We start from the raw sequence: 14,052 nt of genomic DNA, 5'->3' as shown, positions 1-14,052 counted from the left end.
GAAATTGGAGAAAATATTTTTGTAGACGGATGTTCTTTGCGATTGGAAAACGGAGCACCCTCAACTAGTTACGCAGTGGTCCAAGGGGACCGCCTGCTGGAAGCAAATCGAATTTCATCAAGTTTAAGTGCACAAGCAGCTGAATTAATAGCGCTCACCCGAGCATGTCAGCTGTCCGAAGGAAAAATCATAACAATTTATACAGATTCCAGATATGCCTTTGGAGTCTGCCATGATCATGGGGCATTATGGAAATTGAGGGATTTAAGACCAGTACTGGCAAGCCCATCCAACATCAAAAGTTAATCGAATCCCTCTTGGAAGCCATAACTAAACCATCAAAACTAGCGATTGTTAAATGTCAAGCTCACACAGGAAAACAGGACCTTGTCAGCAAAGGAAATGAATTGGCAGATTACTTTGCTAAAGAGGCTGCATACAGTAACACACCAATCTCTTTATTCCAACAGAGAAATGACAAGGACCCCGATAATCAAATTATTTCTTTACAGAGTGCAGCCACGGACATTGAAAAGAAAAAGTGGTCCAAAGAAGGATCCCTCTCTGATGGAGTCTGGACTCATCAGCAAACTAACAAACCTTTTCTCCCAAAAGCTTCTTTTCCAGGTATGGCAAAAATAGCCCATGGCCTGACCATGCTGGGAAAGATGCCATGGTTCAAGATGTTGAAAAACATTGGGAAGCTGTAGGCTTCTCTACATATGCAGAGCAATTCTGTAGACGCTGTGCATTATGTCAAAGGTTTAATGTAGGAAAAGGCACTCAGGTAAGTCCCGCGTTACTCCTAACCCAATGGGTCCGTTTGAACACCTCCAAATGGATTTTATTGAACTAACACCGTCTAAAGGTTACCGATATTGCCTTGTGATTGTCGATGTGTTCTCCGATGGGTAGAAGCTTTCCCTTCAAAACGCAATGATGCCAAAACGGTTGCTAAAGCACTAATTAAAGAAATTATTCCAAGATGGGGCATCCCAAAAGCTACAGACAGATAATGGTACTCACTTTGTGAATTCCATAATAAATGAATTGACTACCTGGCTACAGATCAATGTACATCATTACTGCAAATACCATCCACAAAGTGGGGTATTGTGGAACGATGCAATGGCACCCTAAAAGCTAAGCTTGCAAAAATTTGTGAACAAACCAATTTATCCTGGCCAGATGCTTTACCCCTGGCTTTAATGGGATTGAGGGACGGACACACCGGCAATTGGGGCTATCGCCGTTTGAAATCCTGACCGGACGACCCATGCCCGTTGGCATGGTTATAGGAAATGTGAACCTGCATACTGTGGACAATGATCTTCTCTCTAGTCTTACAGGCCTCCGGCGTCCCTGAAGGAAGTCCACGAGCAGGTTAATCAGGCTTGGAGAACCAGCCCTCCATCTAAGGACTCGCCGATTCCCTTGGGCACCTGGATCCTGGTTCGAGACACCCGGAGGAAACATTGGCATCAGCCTAGGTGGAGAGGACCGTTCCAAGTTCTTTTGTCCACACCACACGCTGTAAAGGTTGAAGGATTGCCCGCCTGGATTCACGCCGCACTGCAAAAGATGGCACCCATAATATACATACTCTTGTTGTTTTTTCTTCCATTATCCACTTCACGGGTGACACTGACTTTCCAGGTTGAGGAAACTGCCTCATACCAGGTTGACTTTTGTGCAATTGTTCTGGAGTGATGTGTTTGCAAACACAGGACCAAATGACTGGGGTTATGAACCCTGGCAGGCTACTCAGTATGGCCTAAAGACTCGATTCTCTATTTTAAAGGGACATGCCTCTCATGAGTGTGCTAAGAATCAGTGTAACCCATTAATCATTACTCTAAAGAATCCTTCTTTGCATGATTCAGGAACTTATGTCTTAGCTGCATATGCAAGTGGTCATGATCCCCGAGGACTCTTTCAAATTAAGGTCAAGACACCTGCTCCCTCTCCTCTGTCCCCCTTTCCTACTTAGTTTTTGACTACTGCATCCATGCGAGGAAAAACCCTAGTCCAGGCTTTGAATCTAACCACCTTAACAAGCACGTTCTCAGTAGAAACTGGTTATGGAGACCAGAATAGATGGTTACTTATATTATAACCAGCAGCGTTTCCTTAATTTTACTAGAAATGCTATAGAAGGTATTCATGAACAATTAGATCGTACCTCCCTAATGACTTGGCAAAATCGTTTACTTGCTGAGAAAGGTGGAGTATGTGCTATGTTTGGTGATGCTTGTTGTACATATATCCCTAATAATACTGCACCTGATGGGTCCATTACTCGAGCACTAGCCAGCCTAACATCTCTTTCCAATGAACTTGCCACTAACTCAGGCATTTCTGACCCTTGGGATCGATGGTTCATGTCCACCTTTGGGTCATGGGGCCAAAGGCTAAAATCAGTATTTATTTCTTTGGCAGTAGTATTCATTGTCCTTTTACTTATCGGATGTTGCATTGTTCCTCTTATTCGCTATATAATATCCAAATATTTCACTGCTTCTATAGCCAAGGCCTATATGCTACACGAGGAACATATGCTCCAAATTGCCTCTTCAGTTTCCTCATCCCTTTCCCCCTCTCCTCCTCCTTCCCCATCCCTTACCTCCACCTTCTGAATTTTCTTCACTCTTTGTCATGCCCAGATTGATAAAAAGGGGGGAATGTGGAAAAATAAAAATCAGTTATTGATCAAATCTGGTGTGCGTGACAAGGGCCACGAGAAGTCTGTCTTGCGACAAGTGCAGCTTCTGTTTTCTGTAACGAACAAGAAGTTACAAGTGCCCAACTGATGACCTTTAAAATTGTGTAACTACTGATCCAAACAAAATTATTGTAAAGATGTAATGTCTTGAAATTCTTGTGCAACTAAAGTCATAAGGTCAAATTTTGCGCTTAGCATTATAAAAGATTTAGGACACCGACACCTGGGCAGATGAAGGGCAGGTGTCCTAGGACTGTGCTTCTCTGTCATTCTTACCTTTGCCTGGTGTGTATTAATAAAATATTTTTTACTAACTTTAATTATATCTCTCTGTCTTCAGTCACAAGAAATGACACTAGAGAAAAAGTGTCCACAATAACATCAGGAATCATTTTTGAAGTAGAGGCAGGAATAATAATACCAGTAAAAACATACTAAATAAAAATGTGTAACTACTTACATTTATTAAGGTAAAACTTTTTTTAGGTTTTTATGTTCAGTAATATCGATTATGTAAATGTTACTCAACTGTGCATTATTACTACATTCCTACTTTTGAGAAAATTAACCATGTTTTATGTTATATGGCATCCTTGCTACTGTGTATACTGTATATGAAATAGCTGCAGTCCAAGAGCTGCACTGACTTACTTGTTGGTTTGCTCCTTGTTTTTTTAGGATCTCATTTATCCTCTGGGCAATAATTGATACAAATTTTTTTTCAAACTGCATAAAGTCAAACAGGAGCTGATGACAACCAGTGGAATGAAAAGTACTTTTTAATATTTTTATTAGAAACATATCTTTTTATATAATATGCTACTGTGGGTGTTTGTTTGTCTGTCCAAGATTTTAAATCACCTGTAGTTCGCAATCCATTTGAAGTATTGACCTGAAATTTGGTACACATATACAATGTACTACCTGACCTCTACTATCTGCTTTTGGGTGATGATTGACCTCCAAGGTTATTCATCTTTTTATTTTTATTTTATTGTAGAATAAACTCTCGGCAGCGGCCAGCAGGGTTGTCGTGCGGTGCATGCTTACAGGCGCCATTCTCAATCCCTACCACCTTCGCCATCACTTCCCCTGCCTCTTCATATATTAAATCAGTCTTGAGGCAGATTGAAGACTTAAGTGCCAGCTTAAGTGAAAAATTAAGAAAAACATACTAAGTAATTGTAACACAAACACTGACCTAATCAGTTTTAACGCGAAAAGATTCTGACAAAAGAAAAGAAGGAGCGGGTCACTAGAGTGGAGAAAAGAAGAGCTGCTCAGGAAGTAGCATGCGCATCAACTTTGCAGTAAATGAATGCTAAACGTACAGAGAAAGAGAATGAAAACTGTAAGTCAAGTGTATTCACTGCACATTATTGTGCAGTACGCCGTTACTGGTAAATATATAATTTCTATAATAAACTTTTCGTTCGTTCATATCTCTGAATAGTGTTATGTCCAAGTTATAGACAAACAACAAAGCTGCAATAATTGTTGTTAGCAAAGGCCCATGGATCTAATGCATCTAATGACACAGCTTTCATAAACAACAACTTGTGATTTCTTCTGCCTATGGAAAAAAAAAAATGTCATGTTACTTTTTTTACCTTTTGTCAAAATCTAAATTTTGACTGTGTCATGGGCATTCCTGGATTTAAACTGAAGGGCATTATTTTAAAATTTTAACTTTTGCAAATTACACTATGCAATAATATTTTTCTGTCAGTTAATACTGTATAAATTAATACAGTGATTGTGTTTTTTTCATGTTACTTCTTATTTAGGAGTGCTGAATGGAGAGCAGATGGAGAGCCTTTGTTGTCAGCTAGTGGCCAACATCTGCTACATGTGCCGTCCGTGAATGAAGAAGAAATGCAGACTGCACAGGTAAAACACAGCACAGCAAACAGCCTGTATAAATCCTCTAAATGATAGTATGATATTACATAACTGTAAAGAACTGGTGCATTGGAAATATTTGGCATTTTTGGATGATTGTATGGTAACTCAAAAAATAGGGAAGACCAGGATAAAAGTTTATATTTTCAAATCAGTCTTGTGGTGGATGATCACATATGCTGCCAGTGTGTTGTGCCCTAATGTTATTTATCAATCACATATTTATCCTTTTTTAAAGCCAACTGGCTAATTTGTATCAATCCACAGTTATTTAGAACACAGAGATTCTTTTCAAACAAAATATTAATAATTTGGATGATCTCTGTATATTTTGGATCATGATAACTACTATAATATGGTTGTGTTGTGGTGAACATTACTCCACTCATCCGAATTGATCCGTATTGATAGCAGATGTAAGGCAGGGGAAAACATATTAATTGATCCTACATGCAGCTCTTTTGAAGATTTCTTTTTTTTCTATTTTGCCATTTTACAAACAAAGCTGTATCATTTAGAACATTAGAACAATCTAGACGAGAACAGGCCATTCAGCCCAACAAAGCTCGCCAGTCCTATCCACTTGTTTCCTCCAAGAAAACATCAAGTCGAGTTTTGAAAGTCCCTAACGTCTTACTGTCTACCACACTACTTGGTAGCTTATTCCAAGTGTCTATCGTTCTTTGTGTAAAGAAAAACTTCCTAATGTTTGTGCGAAATTTACCCTTAACAAGTTTCCAACTGTGTCCCCGTGTTCTTGATGAACTCATTTTAAAATACAAGTCTCGATCCACTGTACTAATTCCCTTCATAATTTTAAACACTTCAATCATGTCACCTCTTAATCTTCTTTTGCTTAAACTGTAAAGGCTCAGCTCTTTTAATCTTTCCTCATAATTCATATTCATTTATATGACTGTTACTTGTTAATATAATTACTGTGAAGATTACTTAATCCAAATATTGAGTCATGATTTAAGGGAGAATTTGAAATGTAAAAGTGAGCCATATGGTATACCAATTCTATTTCCTGTACATTTAGTTGTTCAATACACTGTGAAGCTCTGTAGGAATGTTGTCAGGACCGGAAAAGTAATTTTAATATCGTAGTGATTCTATTAGTGTTTTTTGATATGTTTTTCTTTGTTCTAGCAGGACAGTGGACCACAAGCCTTGCCTTTAAATTCGAGCAGCCAACTCTCCCCATCTGTCTCAGGAAAATATTCATCAAACAAGGTTAACAGCAAATACTGCATATACACTATGAATAATGCTTTGACGAATTTCACCACTCAACACTACTCTCAAAAGATGCATATTTTAAACTTGATATGTTAAGACACATTACATACTACTAAAGTAAATTATGCTTACATATTTTCCAAACGTTATGTTGCGTGTCTTCTGGCCTTACAATGTTTACTGTAAAAATACAATTAAAATAATATATTTTTACCAAATTCCACATCAAATTAAATAGTACATTAAAGTAATGCTTTTATGCCCCTTTCATATCTCACATTTCAAATCAGTACCTGGATCAGTACTTCACTACTTGGACATTAAATAAAAATTTTGCTTCAAAAATCCAGCATAAATTTAACATGTAAAATTTATTTTGTTGGTTTCAGGTTTACAAATGGCTATTTTAAAGTCAATTTGCTGTGCTGTTTAATAATAAGGTTTTTTTGTGAAGTGATGATCTCATTCATATTAAATAAAACAAAACCAGAGTAGTTTATTATTAAGTAATATTAATATTTAACACATTTTGTATTCTTCATTACACATATCATAAAAAATCATATTTCACTCAAAATCATCAGTGCAATAATTATTTTTTCTTAAAAAAACATCAATTTGAAATTCAAATGCTGTTTTCACATGTCCCTGTCATAATCAATCAAGTGTTTAGCCTTTGATAAAATCATCACTATAAAACTGATGTTTCACATTCTTTATAATTGCTTAAAAACAACAAATGAAGTGATGCTGAAGAGTTGTACCTTGTCATCATCCATATTCATTCAGCCATTCAAGGTCTTAAGACTTCAAGACATATTCCGTCTTGAAAGCAGTTACCTGAAAAAATAAAAATGCTTTCATTTATGGTAATTGGTACTGGTCACTGTTACAGGACCAGTTTTCCATGCTGAGGTAAAGCAAATACACTGACTTTTAACCAACAGCTATGGAACCAACTTCTCTCTGTTGAAAACTTTTCATTCTTATACTGTTATTTTCCTCAATCTGCACCAAGTGTTGTTTACAAACGTTGTCCTGTGTTCTGTCATAAAACTGTCATTTTTTAACTTTTGACGATCCTGTAAACCTGGCGGTGAATTATGTTATACAATTTCAGCACTGCATAAGAAATTATAAAGGAACTGGTTATAGACTTTCGCCGCACCAAAGAGCCTCTATGTCCAGTCACTATTCATTGGATGTCAATGTGGTGCACTCCTACATCAATGACAGGTTGGACTGATCTTTGAACACAGAGGAACTGTATAAGAAAGGGCAGAACAGGCTCTTCTTCCTTAGAAGACGGCTTTCCTTTAATGTGGAAAGTGAAATCCTTTACATCTTTCACAACTCTGTGACGGCCATTGTGATTTTCTACACTGTGCTGTGCTGGGCTGGTAAAATTACTTAAAGAAAGGCCCACCGAATCAACAAGCTAATTAAAATAGCAGGCTCTGTTATGGGAGACACTTTGGACCCCCTAGAGGTAGTTGCAAAGGAGAGTATTAAAACAAAGCTGAATTCCATTATGAATAAATCTGCACGTCTTCTCTCTGATACACTAACACTGAGGACATTCAGCCAACGAATGAATCAGCAGAAGTGTGTCAAGAAACGTACGGGGACTCCTTTATACCAACACCAATATGCCTACATAATGCCTCACTGTGACTGTACCAGCCAAGGCAGACGTTTTCTTTTCTTTTTTGTTTTTAATTTTTCTTCCCTTTCTTCTGGTGTGTTTTCAGACCACATATATATGGTATATATATATATATACTAATAAAAGGCAAAGCCCTCACTGACTCACTCACTCATCACTAATTTTCCAACTTCCCGTGTAGGTAGAAGGCTGAAATTTGGCAGGCTCATTCCTTACAGCTTACTTACAAAATTTAGGCAGGTTTCATTTCGAAATTCTACACGTAATAGTCATAACTGGAACCTATTTTTCTCCATATACTGTAGTGGGCGTTAGTTCAACGGCCGTGGGGGGCGTAGCTGTGTGTGACATCATCACGCCTCCCACGTAATCACGTGAACTGACTGTGACCGCAGTACATAGAAAAGAAGGAAGAGCACCCAAAGAGCGCTGAAGAAAAACGCTGAATACTTTATTTGCGAGATACAAGTTTAATGAGAAGACACGAGGTATAAACGAGACTTTGGATCACTTTGTAACGGAGTTAAAATTGCTGTAGCGAGAAACTTTTAAGTGCCGGGTCTTAGCTAAAATTAAATAAAGCCGTGGACATCGCAACATCACACAAGAGAGCAGCTTACGTGAACTGACTGAATGCAGTACAAGTGATCACTTTCATGCATCAAACCTGTTCAAAAAATGCATTACACAATTGACAAGGTGATGGCTTTATATGTCGTTCGTTTATAAAACAGCGGAGAAGCTGTGTAAAGGCTGTTTTACAAAAAACCAGCGGAGCGTTATATATGAGCAGGCAGTCAGCTAAAGAAGGGAATCAATAAATATCTATAATCGTAATAAACAAACAAAAAATAACGTACAAGCCGCGGATTAAATAAAGGTAATGGGTACCTGAACAGTAAAGTAAGTCTCGAATAGCTACACAATAACTATAAGAATCGTAATAAACGAACAATAAAACAGTACAGAACAGCGAAGCAAGGAGAAACGATGGCCTTATATGGCATTTGTTTATAAAGCAGCGGAGAAGCTGTGTGAAGACAGCTACACAAAAAAACAGCAGAGCGTCACACTCTGAATGTATTCCTGGCATCACCGTTATACCGTCTGATCTCCCATTTCAATTGAAATGCCTCAAATTTCCAGTAAGGCTCTGCTTCGCGATGACAATTAATAAGTCTCAGGGACACACCTTACAAAAGGTTGCCATTGATTTGAGGCAACATTGCTTTCCTCCTGGACAAAACTATACGTTGCATTCTCAAAGTAATCTCAGTGCACAGCTTGGTCATATTACAACCGGACTGCTGAACTGACAATGTGGTATACCAAGAGATCCTTAACAGATAGTTATTGGTATATTTTCTCTCAGTTTAAAAAGGTTTTATTTTCTTCTTAATAAAAATTTAAAAGCAGTTCTTCGTTGCTGCGAAGCGCGGGGATTTTGCTATATACAGTATATATATATTTAGATATATATGTATGTATGTGTGTATATATATATATATGTAGATATGTATATATATGTGAATATATATATATGTGGATATGTATAAATATGTATGTGTGTGTGTGTATGTATGTATGTGTGTATATATATATATATGTATGTGTATGTGGGTATATATATTTATATTTATCTGTATGTATGTATATATGTATATTTGTGTGTATATGTATATGTGTTTATATGTGTGTGTGTGTGTATATATATATATATATATGATAGCAAAACAATTACATTGACAATCATGTTACGTTATTTTTAAAATGTTTCCTTTTCTTTTCATAACTTCTTTAACACACTACTTCTCGCTGTGAAGCTGGTATTTTGCTAGTATATATATATATATATATATATATATATATATATATATATATATATATATACATACATACAGATATATACATATATATATATGTATATATATATATATATACTGTATATATATATATATTTATATATATATATATATTTTAAAGAATTCCACGTACATTCAAAAAGGTTTGGGGTTTTTCCGGCCCCGTATATTGTCTACACACTTCAGACAATAAAAAAAACAGGTCAAAAACAGAAGAAACAAAACATTCATCTGCGCGACGCCATACTAGGCGTCGGCGCCCATTTTATTTGGGAGGAGCCGGAAGTGGAGGAATGCTGGAAAGGAGGCGTGAGGGATGACGGGACTGCTGACATCAGGGAAGATGGCGGAGGAAGGGCGGAAGTGGACGTACTGCGGTACAGTGCCTTATGGCAGAGCGTCTTTAGTTCTGGAAAATAAAGGAAAAAGGTTAGTACCCCGCCATTCCCCACCGGCGAACGTCTTTCGAAGTGCTTTAAGGTCCATCCGTGGCCTCCTACTCGCGCATGCGTGACTATATATATATATATATATATATATATATATATACTAGCTGCATGTGGTCTTCGGAACAAAAAATAACTCAAAGACTCCCTAGCAGTTTTACTATATTCATGAAACCTGGAGAAGCGTCCGCTAACTCTTAAAAATTACCCAGTGCAGAGGACATGGACCCACCTGTGTTTGCTGCCCCACTGGCTTTCATAAGAAGACACTGCCAATACATATAGCCTTATCGTTGACATATGAGTCCTATTAATCTTTGTCTTGAGAAAATACCTCCAGATAGACAATGTTTTTAGAGAAAACTTTAAGCCTTTCCCTCTGTTGCTGAGGTGTTACACAGCATTTGCTTCATTTCAACATTGTTTCTCTACATCTGTGTCATTAGCAAAATGTCGTTGTTGTGCGGAGGCATTTGCAGCATACAGGTCTTTCGTAGTGAGAAGTGAGGTGCATGCAAACGCCGAAAAAATGTAAAAGTGCATACATGTGCCATCTGGCTGTGGTTGAGAGTGAGCAGAGCAGATTGCTCCATACACACACACAAACAGTAGGTCTTTCATTTATAAAGTATATATCTAATAAATAGCTTCTGTAAAAATCTAAATTTCCCCCAGGGAAAAATAAAGTTCTATCTATCCATGTTAATTAATATTTGATACAGAATATGCATTTATTAGAGCAATTCCAGATGATTTCCCTCTACATTCCTGTAGCATTTTAGTTAAAATTAAATCAAATTTTCTCTAAACATTTTAAAAGTTTTTATAGACAACTTAATATGCCCTGCATATGTCTCACAGTTTCAAGTTTACGTCATGAACCAAGAATCATAATTAGGAAAAAGTTTGGAATAATTTTAGCCAAATTAGAACAATGTAATCAGAACCAAATCAACAAGATGTTAACTGTAGTAAGAGAGCAAAAGGAAACTTTGTAACCAGAAAACATTGGCAAGAATTAATGCTAAAGTTTTTTGTAGGAAAATTCCACAGTGTTGGATGACCCAGAAGTGTCCAACACTGTCCTTATACGATCACAATTATGAAATTATGTGTCATACTTTCCCACCAATTTTTTCTAATAACAGCATAGCAAATGTCAACAAAAATCCAGGTTTCCATCACAAAACAACACTGCGCCATGGAATTCATTTTCAACATCTTTAAAAATGGGTTGAAATAAAAAATAAATGTAACCAATAGATTAATTGGTCTTTCAAATCCCTGGAAACAATGTTAAAAAAATTAAAATACCTAGGGAGTATCAGAAAATATTAAAATTACAAAGTACTGTATATAATGATATACCGGAACAAACTCCAAAAGTATGACCTCCAGACACACCTATCAAGTTTTCCCAGATTCCATGTATGGAAGTTTCTAAGCAAGACAAGATCTGCTTGAACCCAAAAGTGATCCTCAGGGCTGTATTTCCACCAATGGTCTAAATACTCTATCTAGGTACCACAATGTTGTGAGTTCAGGATCTTCTGAATTTCATATTACTTGCATGAAACATGAAATGTCAATTGAATCCTAAAAAGTGCAGGAAGGCTCCGTCAATAAGTTACTTAACTCACTCTTTTGTGAAATATGTACAGACCAACATAGCTAGAAGATAATTTATGAGATGGAACTGTCATGTGGATATCCATCCATCCATCCATTATCCAGCCCGCTATATCCTAACTACAGGGTTACAGGGGTTAAACATTAGGAAGTTTTTCTTTACATAAAGAATGATAGACAGAATAAATTACCAAAAAGTGTGGTATACAGTAAGACTTCAGGGATTTTCAAAACTCAACTTGATGTTTTTTTTGGAAGAAATAAGTGGATAGGACTGCCGAGCTTTGTTGGGCTGAATGGCCTGTTCTCGTCTAGATTGTTCTAATGTTCTAATTTGTTAACTCTTTTAGTTTGGGCATTGTCCTTGGGATGGTATCCTGAGGTTAGGTGTCATGATTATATTTGTGTGATTTTATTTAGTAAATTCTATCATCTTGACTGGTATTTTCAGGTCCTTCTATCACCAACAATTTGAAAGCCATCATTATGCTGCATCCTGTGTTTCTAGGGGTGCAGCTTCATGGGTCGTGACCAACAGGTAATCGGTGTAACAGGATAAAAGGTCAGCTATTGGTTCCTTTCATTATCCAATCTGGGAATACAACCTTTAAAAAAGGTCTGCAGATCTGTAGATACAACCTTAAAAAAAAAGACAAAAAAAAAAAGAATTATTTGCTTTTTGTGCTTCTCACTAGTTTCGTTTGGTTTAACCTCTTTGCCTGTTTTCTCAAGTTCGATTCTTGTGTATCATTATGACTCAGAAGCTAGGCTTATTTTTATTTGTTTTAATTTTTTACATGCTTCTCCCAGTTAGATCAGTAAAAAATATCTTTAGACCATTCCTCGGCAAGACATTAGGTTGACTTCATACCTGTCCTGACTGAAAAAAATCTCCAAAAATGAGAAACAAACTGGGGTCTTTGATGGGCAAAGAAAACTTTCCCAGAAGATGGGAAATTGTATAACAAAATATCTCACTAATAAATGTGTTAGCAAGGTCTCTTGTTGAGTTTCCATAATGGATTAAAATGAGCACAAGTAAACATAAGAGGCTCTTCAAACAGAATTTATTCCAGGTTGATGGAAAGTACCAAGCAAGATGTCAATGGATTGTCAACTCTTCATCTCTTTCTAGCAGGCAGAGGTAATATAGCAAAAATGAATATCCTCCTGTTCCAGAGTATTCCAAAAATTATTAGTAAATCCTTTCTTTGAAAAGATTGTTTATATGGATGGCAAAAGGGCAAGTTTTAAAAAGTCTCCTTTACAAAGACTGAGAGCAGAAGGTACCATGGTGCACTGCCTGTCTGGGTTACAAATATTCCTCATTTAAGACTGTACAAAGAATAATTCAATGCAGAATACTCACCTCCCTGGTTGAATCTAGAAAGAAAATCTTGTAGATAGTCCTCTCTATATGTTCTGCTGTTCTCCGGATATTAACAATTAATGTTTACTAGTAATGTGGTTCGTTTATTTGACAGTATGTAGATCGAGGTAAAAAAAAATCCATTGTCCTCTCTTTTCTCAAAAACAGTTCAATTACTCTGTTGTACGGATTATCCGTGCGCTTCAGTTCCATCAAAACCTCACTTTCTATCGCCATCGAAGCTAATGCTGAAAGGCGAACCCGCCCTGGCATAAGTTTCAATTCGCTTTAGGGCTGAAAATGTCAGCTCGACAGAAGCAGTGTACACAGGAATGCTCACCGCCAAATATACCAATGTGAACAGCTGCCCCATGCTCTCATTCAGATTTTTCTGATGAAGGAAGTCAAGGAGATCAGTGGGAGATTTTCCTGCAAAATCATCCATGGCATACATTACAGTCAGTTCTGTTTTTAGCCGAGACAGATCAAAAAGCGCTCCGTGGCTTTTGTGTTAAAGTGGAGAAGGCTGCATGCGTGAAATTTTTCTTGTATTCCAGAAACTTCTGGGGCTCGAGGAGCGTGACAAACATCAGGTTTTTGTGGTCTTGAAATCTGGTCTGTGTCTGGCAAATAATATTGTCTAGAATCCTGCCATGGAGTTGGCCATAGTGCGCCGTAGTTCGCGGTGCGTTCAGTGGCCTCATAGAGTTCCTCATATCGGCTTCTATCCAATCAATGGGTCTGAATACGGTGACGTTGCCGTACGCCTGCTAGAGGGCCCTATTGACACCAACTCAAAATCTGATTGGTTGAAGCAACAGGTTAATCGACATTTATTCTGTGTTAGAGTGCCTCCACAACAGATTGTGAAAGCCTCTCTGCCTGGCAACAAATGATGGCTTAAATGTGATTGGTTAAATGCTTTAATATGAAACTCCACCTCCCACGGCTATTGAGCTGCATTCTATTACAGTATATGGAGGAAAATATGTTCTAGTTATGACCATTACGCGTAGAATTTTGAAATGAAACCTGCCCAACTTTTGTAAGTAAGCGGTAAGGAATGAGTCTGCCAAATTTCAGCTTTCTACCTACACGGGAAGTTGGAAAATTAGTGACGAGTGAGTGAGTGAGTGAGTGAGTGAGTCAGTCAGGGCTTTGCCTTTTATTAGTATAGATCAGGCAGTTAATTAGGCAGACCGGCAGCAAGGGAC

Source organism: Polypterus senegalus, chromosome 13 (genome assembly GCF_016835505.1).
Source record: "Polypterus senegalus isolate Bchr_013 chromosome 13, ASM1683550v1, whole genome shotgun sequence".
NCBI lineage: Eukaryota > Metazoa > Chordata > Cladistia > Polypteriformes > Polypteridae > Polypterus > Polypterus senegalus.
This window is presented reverse-complemented; position numbering follows the sequence as displayed.